The sequence below is a fragment of the Triturus cristatus genome, chromosome 6 (assembly GCF_964204655.1).
Source record: "Triturus cristatus chromosome 6, aTriCri1.1, whole genome shotgun sequence".
Classification (NCBI taxonomy): Eukaryota; Metazoa; Chordata; class Amphibia; order Caudata; family Salamandridae; genus Triturus; species Triturus cristatus.
Genome location: NC_140589.1, coordinates 327,207,709 through 327,226,164, shown reverse-complemented (window position 1 = coordinate 327,226,164; position 18,456 = coordinate 327,207,709). Strand labels below are relative to the sequence as shown.

At 51.3% G+C, this 18,456-nt stretch overlaps 1 pseudogene; it reads left to right on the top strand.

Moving 5' to 3' along the window:
• The first annotated feature begins 16,948 nt into the window (after nt 1–16,948).
• Nucleotides 16,949–18,251, top strand: LOC146816809 (uncharacterized; annotated as a pseudogene).
• Nucleotides 18,252–18,456: the final 205 nt, after the last annotated feature.

Genomic DNA, 18,456 nt, shown 5'->3' with positions numbered 1-18,456 from the left:
CATGGAATCCGAGTCAAACCTCGAAGCAACACCACAAATTTTCAAATCCTTCCCAAAGAAATGGGAAACAGCAAAGAACAACAAAACAAGCAAAGCCCATGACAAAGGAAAAGAAGATACAAACCAAAACAGAACAACAAGAAACCAAAAGAAAATAGAGAAGAAACTCCCAATCAAAGCAAAGAAAAAAACTACAAATACAAACAAGAACCGGTTCGCACCTCTGACAGACCTCTCGGAGATGGAGAACCCTACAAACAATGACAAAACCCCAAACAACCCGATCCAGCACCAGAAAAAAGAAACCCTCTTTGTGTCATCACCCTCCCTAGAAAGCTTAGAGGAAATACACGCCCAAAAGCAAAGAACACAATCCTGGAAAGAATCAGAAACAAGAAGCAAATAAGAACGAACACACTCTTTCTACCCTTAATGATGGATACACCAAGAAAACTCACAATAGCAACTCTAAATGTCAGAGGAATGAAACAGACAACCAAAAGAGCCGCCATCCTAGAGCACTGCAGAACAATCAAGGCAGACATCATTTGCCTACAAGAATGCAACCTACCCCAAATGCAGAACTACCAAGGCTACGCAAAAGAGTGGCATGAAGGCCTGTTAAACGGTAGTGGCAGCTGCAGTCGATAACCTTTCAAGTATTGCCCGGCGGTAATCGCCTCTTATACCATTCCAAAATTAACCAACAAAGAGGCAGGCGCCGGAGACTGGAAGGCAGGAAAACAAAGTTTTATTCCGTCGGAGTAGAACACATCAGATCAGACAGCAAGGTATCGTCACGAGGTGCTCTAACCACATCTCTGAGACCCTGGCCTCTTATACACAGGTTTATGACTTTATTGCAGGTTTATCATACATGGCACATTCTTGAGATCGCTTTGATACATGAAAGAACATCCTCAGAATCCCCACTTCAAGCTCGTTCCCACACATATCTACAGTGGAAGTCCCCACCCCACACACAGTAGGAGATGGCTATCACACAGCTGGACATTCCGCCAGCTCCCGGGGGTGTGCGCGACTGGTCGGGTCTCAGGGGGTGGGGGGCCTTGATCTACTGTAATCCCTTTGATGTGGGGTGTTTCCCTTACAGTAGGAGCAATAAACTGCATCCGCAGGGCTAGGTGATGGCCTGGGATCGGTTTGGACAATTGGGCGCAGAGGAAGGGGGTTATCAAAGAGATGCATGACCATGTATGGGGATGTCGGTCAGGCGTGGGATGTGGTTCCATGGCAGGGTCGCGCAGAAGGAGAGGGTTTATGGCCCATGTATGAGAGAGCGGGGGTGGCCCGCGCGCGGGGGAATGTTCGCAGCGCCAGGGGGACGCGCTGGCGATCGACAATGAGCAGGGAGAGAGACCAGGGTGCCTAAAATGGCTGCCGTGCGTTTTCCTGTGTGTTGCGCTGGGGAGAGACAAGATGGCGCAGATAATGTTCAGTTACGAGCTACATTTCCACAGGCCCATCCGCATGGTCAGGCGGGGGTAACAAGAACGCAGGCATAGCCATACTATGCAAAAACAAAGACTTCCTTTTCACCAGCGAAACAAACATAAGCCCAGGAAGATCACTGATGGTAAACATCAAGATAGGAGACCAGCATCTCAGAATTTGCAACATATATGCACCTGCAGACAAGAACGGAAGAATAGAACTTTTCGAAAACACCTCCTTCTTCCTAACAGGGACTACCCTCACACTTGTCGCCGGGGATTTCAACTGCATAATGCACCCAAAAGACAGAAAGGGCACCAGCACAGATTACAAATTGGACAAATCCTCCACAACATGGCTGAAAATAGCGCAAGACCTCTCCTTTAAAGACATTTATGGCGACAACCCCAAAGGCACAGGGATGACGTGGAAATCAGATAAAGGGGACACATCCTCCAGAATAGACTTTGTTTTTGCCTCCAACTCAATCTCCTACGTTAGTGCACAAACAGAAACCAGCGCTCTCACAGACCACGAAACCCTCCTCATAAACTGCAAACTAAACTTTGACCACAGCAAAGGCCCAGGGATATGGAAACTCAACATATCTATCCTAGAAGAAGAGGAAGTAGTCACAAACTACATCAAAGAATATTCAGCATGGCGCAGCGCACAACAAAACTTCATATCCAAAGCCAGATGGTGGGAATGGGTGAAGAAGAAACGCAAAACATTCTTCATCAATGCAAGTAAGCAAAAAGCCAAAGAAAAAAGAGAACTCTACCAAACTATCCAGGACAAACTGCACCTACTAGAGAAATTCAAAGACGCAGGAGTGGATGTAGAAGAAGAGCTCCAAGAAACCCGAAGTAAACTAAATAAATGGTTTACAGAAAGAGGCAAACAAACCATCCTCAACTCAAGATCTTTGAGGAAGATGAGAAATGCACAAGGTTCTTCTTCAAAAAGGGCAACCACACACACAAGGAAATGAACGAAATATGGAACAAAGACGGAGTCCTACAAAAAGGCAAGACAAACATACAGAACACTGTACAAGAATACTATAACACCTTATATAACAAGAAAGTCACAACCCCCACAAGAATCCATAAACTTCCTTGCCTCCATTGAAAAAACCCTGTCGCAAGAAGAACAAACTTACCTGCAAACACCCCTAGATGGGGAAGACTTCCTGCAAGCCCTATCTCAATGCTCCCCTCTCTCCTCCCCAGGAGAAGATGGACTCCCATGGGAATTCTACCAAAAATTTTGGTCAACACTATGCGCTGACTTCATGAGCATGATTGAGGAATGCACGAAGACGAAGACCTTCCCCCCATCCTTCTCCAAAGGAGTTATTTCCTTAATTTACAAAAAAGGTAGGAAAGAAGACCTTAAAAACTGGAGGCCCATCTCCCTCCTAAACTTAGATAGCAAACTACTGGCAAAAGTGCTAACAAATAAACTAAAAAGAGTTTTGAAATCACTCATCATTGAGGACCAATCCTGTGCGGTCCCCCAAAGAAAGGTATGGGATTGCCTAATGACAACCAGAGAAACTATCAGGCTCGCGGTAGAACATAACCAACCTCTAGGAGTTTTATCCCTTGATCTACAAAAAGCCTTCGACAACGTCTCGCACGACTTCCTCTTTAAGGTCCTAGAAAAAATGGGTGTTCCCAGTTCCTTCACCGGTATTGTCCAGGCACAGTACAAAGATGCAGTCAGCCAGGTCTTGATCAACGGGTCACTAACAGAGAAGATCCATATCAGGTCCGGGGTTAGACAGAGATGCCCGCTATCACCTGCCCTTTTCATCTGTGCCATCGAAATAAAATCAGGCAAGACCCAAACATTAAAGGGCACTTTGTCCCGGGTGGGAACGGGGAAAGAGTTAAATGTACCAGCTACATGGAAGATGTAACTATCTTTTGTAACGATGCCCATCAAGTTAACAGAGTAATCACGCATGCCACCTCCTTCTCTAAAGCTTCTGCCCTAGAAATTAATAAAGAGAAATCTACCTGCATGATCATAGGTCAGTGGGACAACCTAGCAAAAACGGCGCTTACAGTCACAAGGGATCCTATTAAAATACTAGGGGTCCACTTCAGTACAAACACAACCGGGGAGCAAAACTGGCCACTGATAAAAGAAACAATACTAAAAAAGACGTATTTTTGGAAACTAAGAAACCTTTCCATAGAAGGTAAAGTTTTGATTGTTAAAGCTATTGTTTTGCCAATTTTATTGTACCTTGCAGTGGTTTTCCCACCTAATACTGTTATGCTGAAAAGTCTGCAAAAAAATATTTTCAACTTTGTTTGGAAGTCCAAAATGGAGAAACTCAAGAGGGACTACATGTATAAACCTTAAGAAAAAGGGGGTAAAGATGTCCCCAACCTAAAATTGTTTTTGTCCTCAAAATACCTGCACTTATGTATGAGCGCCCTAGAAAAGAAAACTAGATTTGTCGCGAACTACATCACATACTCAACCGCACTAATGCTGCAAAAATATGATCTAGTGCAATTTTCGCACGAAACCCCACATTGTTTTGTGACACCAAAGATCTTTGAACCGCTAAGAACAATTATTGAACATTGCAGAGCACAAGACATTGATTTTAAAACCTGTGTGGAAAACAACTGTTGGAAACAAGAGCTCAAAGCCGCGGAATCGGCCCCGATAGCCAACAACCTATCAGAAAGACAATCAAAAGCAGTATGGGAACAGACAAACAACAGATGCTTATCCAACCACCAAAAGGACATTGCATGGATGGCAGTTACAAAATGCCTGCCAGTAAAGGCATTTCAAGACAAGAGACACTTGGCAAAAGACTCAAAATGCCCCAGATCAACATGTGCCGGAGAAGAATCTATCCTCCACTGCCTGTGGAACTGTGCCTTTGCCCAGGAATTCTGGAAGAAAATGGGGAAACTCATCAAAAAGATCACCAAACAGACATCACTCTCCTACGAACTTATCCTATATGGTATCGGCATGTCCTGCCCAAAGGAGAAAAAGGACACACTGTGGAGGCTGATAAACTGTATCAAAGAAAGCCTCTGGTCCTCCAGAAACTTAAAACTTTTCAAACACAAGCAAATCACCCCCGATGAATGCATCAAAATGGCACTCGACAAAGTGCAAACCTATGTCTTTGTAGATATAAAAAAGAAAGGACAAGAATGGGCGCTAGACAACTGGAAGCAGAAAGACTGGTCAAAATGAATAAACAAATCATAAAACAAACCTGTATAATAACTAAACATTAATCTAGATGTAAATTTTGCACATGTCAGAGCTGCGTCTCTATCATGGATGCAAAATAACTGTACGCCACCATATTGGATGGCTAAACTGTAAATATGTCAAATTTTAAATAAAGCCCATTGAGAAAAAAAAATCTGTTCTTATCAGTTGCTTGCTTGTTCCTGCTGAGGGTTGGGAGGGGACGCCTGAACCCTGAAAGGCTGGGCCTGCGTACTCTGGCATGTCCGGAGCCAGGCTGCGCAAATAAGGGGGACGGTGATCTGACCCAGGTCATTGCTTGCTTTCCTGGACCTAAGGGGCTGAAGGTCATCCTGTTTCCAGGCTCAAGGACTACGTGAAGCTGCGGCGCCCTGTGGAGGAGTGACGAAGCTGAGAACCCTCCTGTGTGGCCCCTGCCGGCCCCTCGGGGCTGCGGGCACGAGCATCACCTCACCCACTGTCTGGCCACTGGGACCCCCCCATCGTCCACCTGGTGAGGCCCGGACCGTCCCCTGACAGCGCGAGAAGAAGGCGAGCATCAAGACAGGCGAGGCTAGAGGAGAACGCGGGGGCTGCTTCCCCCGCAGCACCTGCTGCCTCGCAGGACGCTCAGCACCGGCCTCTGACAGGCGCAGGTGGAAACATTGTTGCACTCCTCGTAGGAGGTAAGCCGGGCTTCACGGAGGCCCCTGCTCCCTTTCGCTTTTGCCCCTCTGACTGTCCCGGCGCATTCCCAAGGGGGGGGGGGGCCGGCCTCGGAGCAGGGACTTAGACGCTCCCCAGGCCACGACCCCCTCTTCCTCCGTTTTGGCTCTGTGTGGTCTGCATTTCTGGCTGGGGAAGAGGCGGGAACTCGGGCGGGCGCAGTGGCGGCTGCCTCTGCCCTTGCGCAGCCGCGCCTCCTTCTAGAGACTTTGGTTTTTTTTTTCCCCATTCACCGTATCGCCTCACTATTGTATTTACGAGCCTAGCAGGCTCCTAGTTAAGACTCCCAGGCATTTCGTGGCGCTATGGCCACCTTTTCCACAGCAGCAGGGTTTACAAAAAATGATTATATACCAAACACAGTTCGGATAGAAATTAATGAGGATTTCCGGAAGGAAAAAAATGTATTGTTTTTGGTAGATGAAGTGTTAAAAAAGGCATGCACAATTTCTGAGCGCGCAATAGAATGTGTACAGGATTTTTTCCAGAGGGACCTATTTGATGTTACTTTTTCTAGTGAATCTGTTTGTAAAGAAGTATTGCGCATCGCAGAAGAGCGCAGAGGTCAAGGGGTGTTTGACGGGATTAAGTTCGCCCCTCTGTTTGCCCCTAAAGATGAGGTTCTAATTGTTCACATGTATAATCCTTATACAGACCCACGTTTTATTGACATTTTCCTGTCCAGGTACTGCGCCTCAATTAAGGGAGGGCAAAAGATTAAAAAACGTGTGGCATCTGGAACGGAAAACGGAAATATCTAGTCACCTTCAAGGAAGACCCTAATGGTGTACGAGGTTTAGCGCACCGCCCCTCAGACCTTCACCCTGGGAGCAAACAAAGGTTTCCTCGTGTATTCTGGGCAACCGCTTTTTTGTAGAATGTGCCACCAGTTCGGACACGCAAAAGAACAGTGTTCCGGCCAAGGCTTGCCGAAATTGTGGAAGTCTAGATCACAATGCACAAGAGTGTACGGTACCAAAAAAATGCAATTTATGTGGCAGTGAGCAACACTTGTTCAGAGTATGCCCTAGAAAGAAATTTTCCTATGCCTCGGCAGCAGGTGGTCCTAGCCAACCCCCCTCACACGCAGCGCACGCGCCAGCGCCGAGCTCAGAAATGTCGCCAACCCCCCCCCCCAACAACCTCCCAGCCTAACACAAACCCCCATGAGTCAGAGGTGGTGGGAGTGATAGACGGTATTGAGATCCGGAGAGGTAGAGAACCTGATGGTCCCGAGAACTGGGAGGCACCTGTTGAAGAAACCCCTGACTCGAGTCTGGGAGCATGGAGTGTTGTGGAGGATGAAGTGACACCAGGTCCTAGCGCGAAAGAATTGGCAGATCATGCAGAGGCGGCGCGCCTTAGGAAAATCGCATTGGCGCGTAGGGCTGCCCGTGCAGAGAAACCCGTCTCCCACCCCCCCAGCTGCAGGGGTGGCGTCTGCTGCAACAGACTTCCCTCCCTACCCTGGTCCTACCGCCATGCCCGCCCCAGCCGCAAACAGCCCTGGTGTAATGGCAGAGAGCGCAATGGAAGGTGTGGATGGCGCTGTTGAACGAATGGTGCGCGATATACGACTGGCTGGGACGAGTAAGGGTGTGACCCCAGTGCGAGTGGTACCAAAAGAAGATCGCGCAAGTATGGAACACAGCGGTTGGAAAATGTGCGCATCCAACAAATGCAAAAGCAGGGACATGAAACACCCGAATACTCGAGCCTCCTCTGTCAAAACGCGCAGGCGTGTCTCCTCCCTGGATAGGAGCTCCAGGGGGAACAGGTATGCACCCCTCTCTTCCCTCTCGGACTCCGAGGAGGGTTTCTTAGATTTTCCTCAAACGAGTGTCGCTCCGGAGAGCCAACCCCCGGATCTGGAGGCCACCCCGGACCTAGAGGCACTATTAACACAAGCCCTACAGTCCCCTCCTGATGCTGGTTTAGATGTGCAGGATAATGTGTTTGCAGGTGCAGTCACTTTCCTCTCGCAAAATTAGTTATGGCTATCGCTCTCCTTCTCTACATTTTAATGGCAGTCACCATTGCTTCCTGTAACGTGAGGGGCATGAACACCACTCTCACGAGATCAATGGTACTAGATTATTGTAAAAATGTGCAGGCTGATGTTATTTGTTTACAGGAATGCCACATACCCTTCCAGCCCCGCTACGACTCATGCTTACTTAGATGTAGCACAGGAGGTTGTCCCCACAAGTGGTCAGACCCCGGATCTGGAAGCCACCCCAGATCTAGAGGAATTGCTTACACAAGTTCTGCGCCCCCCCTCAGAGGATGATTTGGAGTTGCAAGCCAGCACACTGGCAGGATCAAGTGTGACCTCTCCTCATTAGTAGCCATGATGGTTGTTTTTCTTACTTATGTTCTAATGGCAGTCACTGTCGCTTCATGCAATGTGAGAGGCATGAATACAGCTCTTACGAGAGCAATGGTGCTTGATTTTTGTACAAATGTGCAGGCAGACATTATTTGTTTACAGGAATGCCACATACCTTTCCAGCCCCGATACACATCGTTACAAACTCTCTAGTCTGCGGGCCCATCAGTCTGGTCAGGAGGCCCTGGCAAAAATGACGGAGTAGCGGTGCTCTTCCAGCGCCGACACTGGCAGCTAATTGAAGAACGAGTGTTGGATCCTGGGCGGGCGGTTCTGCTCTCCCTTTTGATGGACGGTATACCACTTCGGGTATGCAATGTGTACGCATCCCCACACAAGCAGGCTCGAGCAGAACTGTTCAACCTAATAAAACCTTTACTTACAGGCGCCACCCCCCTGCTACTAGTGGGTGATTTTAACTGTATTCTGCACATTAAAGACCGCCAAGGGCTGGCGTCTGGCTATACGCTAGACAGTACTTCTCATCTGCTCACTAAGATGGTTAATGACTTAAGTATGTATGACACATATAGGCGTTGCTTCCCACCAGGCACAGGTTTCACCTGGGAGGCCGATCACGGAGCAGTTAGGTCACGGCTGGACTATGTTTTTGTTTCCAATGCTCTTGAAACTACCTCCTGCTCATTGGAGCCGGTGCCTTTCTCAGACCACCAGTTACTACGTGTTTGTCAACACCCTACAAAGCCCGCAAAAAGGTCCGGGGTCCTGGAAACTTGGCAGCCACCTTCTACGCAACCTCGCCATCACGCCAAGTACCGAAAGCAATACGCAAAATGGTCTGTTATAAAGTCCCGTTTTCCTTCCCTATATCTATGGTGGAAATGGGTCAAAACAAAAACACGCTTGTTCTTCCAAACACAGGGTCGCTTGCTGCGCCAAGCGGAATGGAAGCAGTTCCGCACTCTGCAGAATCACTTGGTATTGGTGCAACAGTTGGGGGCGGCGGGGAAGAATGTTGTGGAAGATGTGCGTGCTATTAAACGAGAAATGTCAGCATGGTTGACAAAGAGAAGCAAAAATATCATGTTTCAGGCACGAGTAAAACAATTCACAGAGGATGAGAAATGTACCTCCTTTTTCAAGAAGGCACGAAACTCACACACATTGCTTACCAAACTGCAAGATGCCAATGGTATAAGCCAACAGGGGGTCTCAGCCTGTCAGAACATTGCTCGTGCTTTTTACCAGGACTTGTATGCTGCACCTGTTAACCCCCCTTTATTTGCAGATATTGACTCATACTGCAGAGCAGCAGATATAGGCCTCAACAGGGAACAACAGGAGTACCTAGAGGGGCCTTTCACTGGAGAGGAGTTCCTCGCAGCACTGAGCACGGCACCTCCCGGCTCCAGCCCAGGCCCTGATGGCCTGCCCTGGGAATTCTATAAAACCTTTTGGGATCTCATTTGTGGAGATTTCATGGAAATGATAACCTCTGCTTTCTCCCTCAACAGCTTTACGTCAGAGTTCTCCGCAGGTATTATTGTGCTACTTTACAAAAAAGGGGAGGTGACCTCTTTGCAGAACTGGAGGCCTATCTCTTTACACAACACCGATTATAAATTGGTTTCCAAGGTATTGGCACGCAGGTTCCGCACGATCTTAGGCTTTATCCTGCACCCCGACCAAACATGTGCTGTGAAGGGGCGATCCATTGTAGACAGCCTCACCACCCTTCGAGATGTGATACACTACTATGCAGAGCGGCACCTGTCACTAGGAGTTCTGAGCCTAGACTTCCAGAAAGCCTTTGATAGAGTGTCTCATACTTTCCTTTTTGAAGCTCTACAGCGCCTCAGCGTGCCCGAAGTGGTATTGTCCATGCTACGCACTATGTATGCCTCAGCTAATAGTGTGGTGAGTATTAATGGGTATCATACACAGCCATTCCCCATATTGTCTGGGGTACGCCAAGGGTGCCCCCTGTCTCCTGCCTTATTTGTCTGTGCCTTAGAACCTTTCCTCTGTCACCTGAGAAAGGACAAGATTATCCACGGAGACTTCGTGCCAGGGGGTGCTGGCACACAGGCGAAGCTAGTGGCATATATAGACGATGTCACCATCCTCTGCACGGACGCATCATCTGTCCAGAGGAGTCTCACTCAAGCCTCCATCTTTCAGGAAGTTTCTGGGTTACGCTTTAATGTAGACAAATGCATATGTTTGAAAATGGGCCCATGGGATACGTTGACCACTTTACAGGTACCGGTCACCTCTGACCCCATCAAGCTCCTGGGAGTGCTGTTCGCAGAACGAGCACCCACTCAACAGAATTGGGATGAGGTACATGGTAAGATGGCAAAAAAGATCGCCCTGTGGTCCACACGCACGCTCACGTTAGAAGGTAAAGTGCTGATCATAAAAGCCGTACTCCTGCCCCTAATGTTGTACCTTGCCATGGTCTACCCCCCCGCCCACGCCCACTTTAGCCAAATGTACTAAAATGCTTTTGACTTTTCTGTGGGGTTCCCGAATGGAGAAGCTGGGCCGCACAAACGTCTGTAAACATTGGAGGAAGGGAGGGAAGGGCATGCCTAATGTACACACCTTCCTAATGTCCAAAGTTTTTTGTCACATCGTTACAAGGATTGAGATGGTCACACCCTCGCATGCAGCCTCATATGCTAAATATTATGTGGGGGCTTCTTTTCGACATGTGTGATTGTTTAAACCTACCAACCTCACCCCCTTTGCACAAAATGTACCACCGTATTATGTAGCTTTGTTAAGTTTCATGGACACTTTGGACATTCAATCCTTGTCTCCGGGCGCTTGTCGCCATGCAAAACAGCTCAAGGTGGTCTTGGAGAACCGGGACCAAACCGCCCTCCTGGGTCCCTTCTCGGAGCAGCAGTCTTCCTCAGTCTGGGAATTGGTGGGCCACCGCAGTCTAGCCCACAGCCAATGAGACCTCGCCTGGCTTAGTGCACATGCCTGTCTGCCGGTAAAAGCTTTCCAACATCGCCGGCGGCTGGCACCTACGGGGCAGTGCCCCAGGGACTCCTGCCCCCATGAAGAGACAGTCTACCACCTGTTTTGGGCATGTGCGCACGCCCGAGCCTTTTGGACTTTGCTGCTGCCCTTCCTCCAGAACATTGCACATATCCAGACTCTGTCATTTGAAATGGTACTATATGGCTGGACTCTACCGGAGCCATACCTCCTCAGAGCATGGCGCATTCTGAACTGCGTTAAAGAGACTTTATGGGAAGCCCGCAACGCCCTCCTCTTCAATCATAAGGCGCTGCACCCCGTTGCTTGCAGGAACATTTGTCTGGACAAAATGCAGACGTATGTCCACATTGATGATGCTCGCTATGGGGCAACCCAGGCTCGAGCTCTGTGGCATCTCTCAGACTGGAAAGGTTGGGTTACCTGAGGACGACAAGGTATGCGCAACTATGCTCACATTGATGATGCTCGCTATGGGACACCCCAGGCTTGAGCTCTGTGGCATCTCTCCGGCAAGGACAGGTGGGTCGCCTAGAGGCAGTGATATAAACCTACGTGGGTCCACATTGATAATGCTCGCTATGGGACACCCCAGGCAAGAGCTCTGTGGCACCTCACAGACTGTACATAGTGGGTCGCCGGGCGACGAAGTCACCATAATACCCTGCCACCGGGTACAAAACGGATTGGCACTTGTAACACATGTTGTACATATAAGCGCTTATCATTACTATGAAACTCCTTCTGCTTTTGTAATTCAGCATCCGGCAGAACCGTTGTGTTTGTAAATACTCTGTATATGTACCTTTAAAAATAATAAAGGTTTTCAAAACAAAATCTGTTCTTTTGGCTCCTATCAAGTATAGTTCACTTGGTGGTCCCTAGAGGGAGATCGGTCAGCTGGGATGTAATCATTGCACTTTGTGTGGCAATGAAACTTCCGAGCACGATGAAGGAAAGGTGATGGTAACGTCAACGTTTTTTTAGTAGCTGGACTGTTGGACTGCTGGGCGGCTCACGGTGAAGTGGGCTGACTGTCAGACTGGCTGGATGGTGATTTTTTACGTAGGTCGGTGGGTTTGGCTGGACTGCTGTGCAGGTCAGCCAGGACTCACGGCCAGGCTGACGACCTCGGTGGAACGGCGGGCCCGAACGGCATGGCTGGAAGGCTAAATTGACTCCCTGTCTGGCAAACCCCTCCTAGGTCCGACCAGCGCAAGGCTGACCGGCAAATGGCCGGCTGCGGATTGGTTCCCCGCAGTTCGGCTGGGCTGGTTGCTGGAGGGAGGGCAGAGCTGGACAGAGCGGGGAGGCTGAAAAGATAAGCCATGCCTAGTACTCCCTGGGCTAGTACGCCGAGCGAGTTGGCCGGGACGGGAGGCTAGGCTGGCCGGTGTGGCAGACTGGCTCGACCGGCCGACTGAGGGCTAGACGGGTAGATCCACGAAAAAAAAAAAAAAATCTGTTCTTATCAGTTTGAAAGCGCAATTTTTGCGCTAGTAAAATTTGATTTGGACAGTGCTACGACTTCAACGTTAATAAATTTGCTTTATGCAAATTTTCGCGACGGCCCGACGCGCTTTTAATTTAGCCGGAGGAGGGACACCAGAGTGCTGGTGTCTGTTTGTTCATTAGGAACACAAAACAGAAACCCCCAAGGACCTGTGGTCAGCGTTAGAGCTTAGGTAACGTTGCGCTCTCTCACTCTCTCTTTCCTGGCGTTTGGGTGGACTAATGCTAGAGGCTTAAAAAACCTCCTAACACCCTTCACAGGCCTGTACAGCACCCAGACCTCTGGCAAGGGGATATATGCTTAGGTGGCAACACCTATAACCCTGCCTAAGCTCTAGGGAGTGACTGGACAGTGTTTCTTTGCACTGCAGACCATTGTGGTCTGCCGGGAGACACCCCAGGTATCCAGGCGGAGGATCCAAGGCCAAGCGGTAAACCCGGCGGCAACCCCAGAAATTTACTGGTAGGCCCAAAAATCCCCCAAAATGGAGGAAATGGACACTTGAACCCCAGTGAACACCCCAGAAGGCATCCCCTCACCGGACGCCCAGAACCCCAACCCCCCCGCCCCCTGGGGAGAGCAGCACAGGGGCAAGTAAGGACACACCTGCAGAAGCAGGCACCAGCGCTGGGAAGGCTGGTGCCCCAAAGGCCTCAGGGCCAAAAACCCCCGGACCCAACGTCCCAGGGCCAAAAACAGGTGCACCTGAACACCCCAAAGCTGCTAAACCAGGGACATGAGGGAAGGGGGAGGCAGAGACCAGGCAAGGGACAGCCCCCGAACCCTTCAATGGGTACAACGTCACCCACCGGCATGCCCAGGTCATGCGGTGGAAACTGAAGGACAAGGCAGGGCACAGACTAGACAGACCCACTTTCTTTAGCAAGGTTCTCCAACCAGCAGGGGTCCCAATGGCCGACGTCCTGAGCAGCCAGGCTTCGGCCTCAGGCATGATATTTCTCCTGAGCTTCGTCACCCAGGCTCTCTTCAGGAAGTACTGGGATTTCTTCCAGGCAAAGGAGAAAGAGGCACCCTACAGCAGGTTCACCCTGACGACAGGAGTGGCGCCAGGGACCTCAGAGAAGAGGATGACGGTCGAGATGACCAACCCTCACATCCCAGACAAGGACATCGCGTCACTTCTCATGAGGTACGGCACCATCCAGACGGGACCCACAAAGGTCAGAGACGCCGACGGAGTCTTGAATACGACCTGGCGAGCGACCATCGACCTCCACAAAGATACTAAAGGGAGGGACGGGTTGAAACACCCACCTGCGACCTTCTACCTAGGCGCAGACGAAGGGAAGATCCGATACCCAGGCCAACCTTTCACCTGCAGAAAGTGCGAAGGAGTGGGACACGCCGGCAAAGACTGCCCAAAGATGTTTTGCAGGATCTGTAAGCAGTCTGGACACGAAGCAGGCACATGCAAAGGGATCAGGATCTGCAACCTCTGCAAAGGGGAGGGCCACTCCTACTACCGATGCCCCAAGTCTGACCTGCCAAAGAGTTACGCAGCGGCCGCCGCATGGAACCCGGCCTGGAGACACACCAGACCAAGGGTCTCCCCAGCAGCCAATGCAAGACTGAACACCCTCCTGACAGAAGCCAGAAACGAGGCTGCAAAGACACCGGCAGCACCCAGGAAGGGAGACAAGGAAAGCCAAGCTCCAGTGAACCCGGTACCCACAGGAGCAGGCACAAAGAACCCAGAGGACCCCAAGGCGAGACCAGCCACAGCGGAGGAATCAGCACCACCGACTGAGACGGCACCGCCCCAGGTGGTCCACCAACCCATGGAAGGCCCAGCAGAAACAACCCCAGCGCCGGAACCAGAGGACAAGGAAGTGGAGACGGAGGGAGGAGACTCTGCAAAGGCAAAAGGGAAAGAAGAGATCAAGAAGAAGAATAAGAAGAAGACGAAGGGGAAACCCGAAGACAGCAGCGGAGACGAGGACAACGGGCTCCAGGAGTCATGGAGCCAGGTTCGATCCCAGACGCTGCACCAAAAAGCCACTAAAGACAGGGAGGAGGCGAAGGAGCAGAGACGCACCAGCGCCAGAATCCAGAAGTCGGCCTCGCATGGAACACCGCAACCCGGATCCAAACCAGAGACACTGGAGGAAGGGACAACACCAGAAAACCCCCCCCAGCGAGTTAGCGCCCACAAAAGGAAGCTGCCAACCAGGGAGGACTTCCTGGTCAGCAAGAAGGTGAACACAGCGGGCACCACCGACGAAGAGGAGGACGACGCAGACGCCGTCATCCTCGTGAGCGACACCGAAAGCAACAATGCAGAGATGGATGAAGAGGAAGACAAGGAGTTAGTGGAAATCCAATCGGTTCTCCAAGAACTCCACCATCACCTCTCCATGGTGACACCACCACCGGAAACAGCCCAATGGACCCCGGAAGTAGGAACAGAAGTGTCCATTGAGAGCACCGAGCATGCCCCGGAGGAAAGGGGAGAGCAGAACCAACATGGGGTCCAAGACCCAAGTGAAGCACCCCAGGGCCTTCAACCCCAGTAGGTTCAAAACCAGATACTGACCGATAGCGCGGAGACAATGGTGATATCATTGTTCACCCTAAACGTCAGAAGCATGAAGGATCAGGTCAGGCGGGTCGGCACGTTGCGCTTCCTGGCCACCCAGAACCGAGATATCTGCTTTCTGCAGGAATGCGGGATTCCGTGCGCCCAGTCGTACAGCCAGCTCGAACGGCAGTGGACGCACGGGCCATCTTTCTGGTCTGGAGGAAACTATTGCAAATCGTCTGGAGTGGCCATTCTAATCAGAGGAAGGCATTTCACCGTGGACAAGGTCACCGAGCAGGTCAACGGCAGAGTGCTGGTCGTGGACGGCTCGTGGGCTGGTGAGCCCGTTAGGCTCATCAACGTCTATACCCCCCCGGAGAAGAATGAGCGACTCGAGACATTTAGGGTGCTCAGGATGCAACTCGTGACCTCCAGAACCATTGTGATGGGTGGTGATTTCAACTGCATAGTAGAGCTGGATGGACGCAGTGGGTCTGGCTCTGCAGGGATGGACGTGACGTCCAGGCTGTTGGTGGAGATGATAGGCGAGGCGTCCCTCCATGATGCCATCGGGTGCATGGGACCGAACGCCAGGAATTTTTCCTGGAGAAGGCTGGACGGATCCGTGCGTTCACGGATCGACTTCCTATTCACCTCCCCAACAGTAAAGCCTGGTCGAAGCGCCATGGTCGCCGTCCACTTCTCTGACCACAGAGCAGTCAGTTTCGAGGGGGAACTTACAGGGAAGTTCCCCGCCGGACCAGGATCGTGGAAACTGAACTGCTCTTTGTTGGAAAACGAGGAGTTCGTGGCGAACCTCAGAACTGCGTACATAGAGTGGAGGGACATGAAGGACATCTTTCACTCTGCCAGCGAGTGGTGGGAATGGGTGAAGGACAGGTTCCGAAGCTTCTTTCAGGATGCAAGCAGAGCTGCTGCACGGGAAACGAAGAGGACATTCAGGAAACTGCAGAGCAAACTGCAGCAACTGTACGAACTCGAGCTTGGGGGATGGGACGTGGGTGACGACTTGGAGGAAACCCGAAAAGAGCTCACAGAGCACTTTAGGGTGGAATCCAAGAAAATCATCTTCCGGACCAAAACCGAGAACCTAGAGAAGGACGAGAAATGCAACTCGTTCTTCTTCAAGAAACTTCACTCGACCCACACACCGCTGGTTGAGCTTCGGGACTCGGAGGGCAACCTCCAAGGGGAGAAGGAGGAAGTCATGAAAGTCGTAACAGACTTTTACGGCGAACTCTACTCACCAAAGTCGTCAGAGAGAGACCAGGCGGACAGTTTCCTAGGGGGGATCTCGAAGACACTGGGTCCAGAAGAGAGAGAGGGCCTGAACGCGCCCTTCACCCTGGAAGAGCTGCACTTGGCCGCCACAGCCTCCAAGAGAGGCAAGACACCCGGAAATGACGGTCTCCCAGTGGAACTTTATGTCGAACTGTGGGATCTGATCGGGCCGGACTTGCTGGACCTCTACGAGGAAGTGGTGGGCAAGGGTAGGATGCCGCAATCCCTGCGTGAGGGTATGATAACACTCTTGTACAAGCAGAAGGGAGAGAGAGAAGACCTCAAAAACTGGAGGCCCATCTCTCTCCTCAATGTGGACGACAAGATTCTCGCAAAGGTGATGGCCAACCGCCTAAAGAAAGTGATAGAGAAGATAGTCCACCCTGACCAGTCCTGTGGGATACCGGGACGGCAGATCGCGGACAGTCTGGCCCTGGTCTGGGACACGATCGAGTACGTCAAGGGCCGCAAGGTCCCAACAGCCTTGGTCAGCCTGGACCAGGAAAAGGCGTTCGACCCCGTCTCACATGAGTTCATGGACCGGACACTCAGAGCTCTGGGACTGGGCGGCTTCTTCTGTGACGTGGTGAAAACAATGTATAGAGACATCTCCAGCACGGCATTGGTAAATGGCTGGAGAACCGATCCGTTCCCTGTCCTGTCGGGGGTGAGGCAGGGCTGCCCGCTCTCCCCCCTCCTGTTCATCTGTGTGATCGAACTCCTCGCCGAGCGCATCTGGCAGAACAGGAACATCAGAGGAGTGAAGGTACCAGGGAGCGGAGGACGAGGAGAAGTGAAGTGCTCCCTCTACATGGACGACGTCTCCGTATTCTGCGCAGACGGACCGTCTGTGAAGGAGCTGGAGAAGACTTGTATCGAGTTTGGGAATGCGTCTGGAGCAAAGATCAACAGCGCCAAGTCAGAAACCCTACTCTTCGGACACTGGACCCCGACCCGAGACCCACTGCCATTCCCCATTAAGCAGGACTTCATGAAGATCCTTGGAGTCTGGTTCGGAGGACGGTGCAGCGGAGAAGACCTGGGAGGAAAAACTAGCAAAGACTAGGCAGAAGCTGGGACTCTGGAGCCTCCGGAAGCTGACGATCGAGGGGAAGTCTTTGGTCCTGCGGAACGAGACCCTGCCAGTGCTCCAGTACGTCGCTCAAGTATGGCCAGTGCTGACCAGAACAGCTAAGGCCATCACGAGGATGATCTTCTACTTCATCTGGAACTCGAAGATGGACAGAGTGAAGAGGGCGGTGATGTTCAAGACCCACGACATGGGAGGCAAAGGAGTGCCAGACATCGCAACCATCCTGAAAGGGACCTTCGTGTGCCACTGCGTAAGGAACACCCTGAGGTCCAAAAATGAGAGCCATGCCGGCTTTCTGATGGCACGCTTCTTCCTGCTGCCAACGTGGAGGCGCCTCGGATGGGCAGAGTGGGTGAGCGCCGTCCCGTACAACTGGGAGACCCCGTGGTTCTACAAGGAAGCGGAAAAGTTTGTGCGAGAGTATGACTGTGTGGCAGTTCGCCCCGTCATGTGGACTCCAAAACTTCTCCAATGCCTGATACGTGCAAGAGAGATCAGTGAGCCGATCGGCGCCCTCCCCTCAGTCACAGCAGACCACGTGTGGGGAAACGTCACATCCAAGCGACTGACAAACCAACACAAGGACATCGCCTGGATGGCCATACAAGGGGGACTTCCCGTGAGAGCCTTCATGCACGCAAGGGGGCTCAACCGATACAAGTCCTGCCCGAGAGGGTGCACCATGGACGAAACAACATAACATCTCTTCTGGGAGTGCACGTACGCGCAGGACCTGCTGAAGGCCCTAGGCACGGAGCTTAGGGCCTGGATACCTACGACCTGCATCACTGCTGACTCTGTGATGTATGGACTGTTCCCAGGGACACATGCACTAGAAGACCTCCGGGGTTGCTGGAGGCTCCTGTGTTGTTTCAAAGATGTTCTCTTGTTTTCCAGAAACCGCCTGGTAGTAGGGAAAAAGGAGACATCGACCCTGGCATGCCGTAAGATGATCCACAGCCTCCTGCGAGACTACGCAGCACTGGACGGAGCAGATGGAGACAGCGACGACGAAACCTGAGGGCCCAAAAGGGTCCCCCGTACCCTTAAATGGCGGGGGCCCTGGAAGGCCCAGGCATCGACGGCGACGACAGCGGACCCACAAGGGGTCCTCAAACCCTTAACTGGGGAGGGGGCCCTGGAAGGGCCACTAAACTGTTTCTGTTCTTTCTTCCCTTCAATCCAGGGACCAGTTTGGCGACAGGAGAGAGGGGAGGAGAGATGAA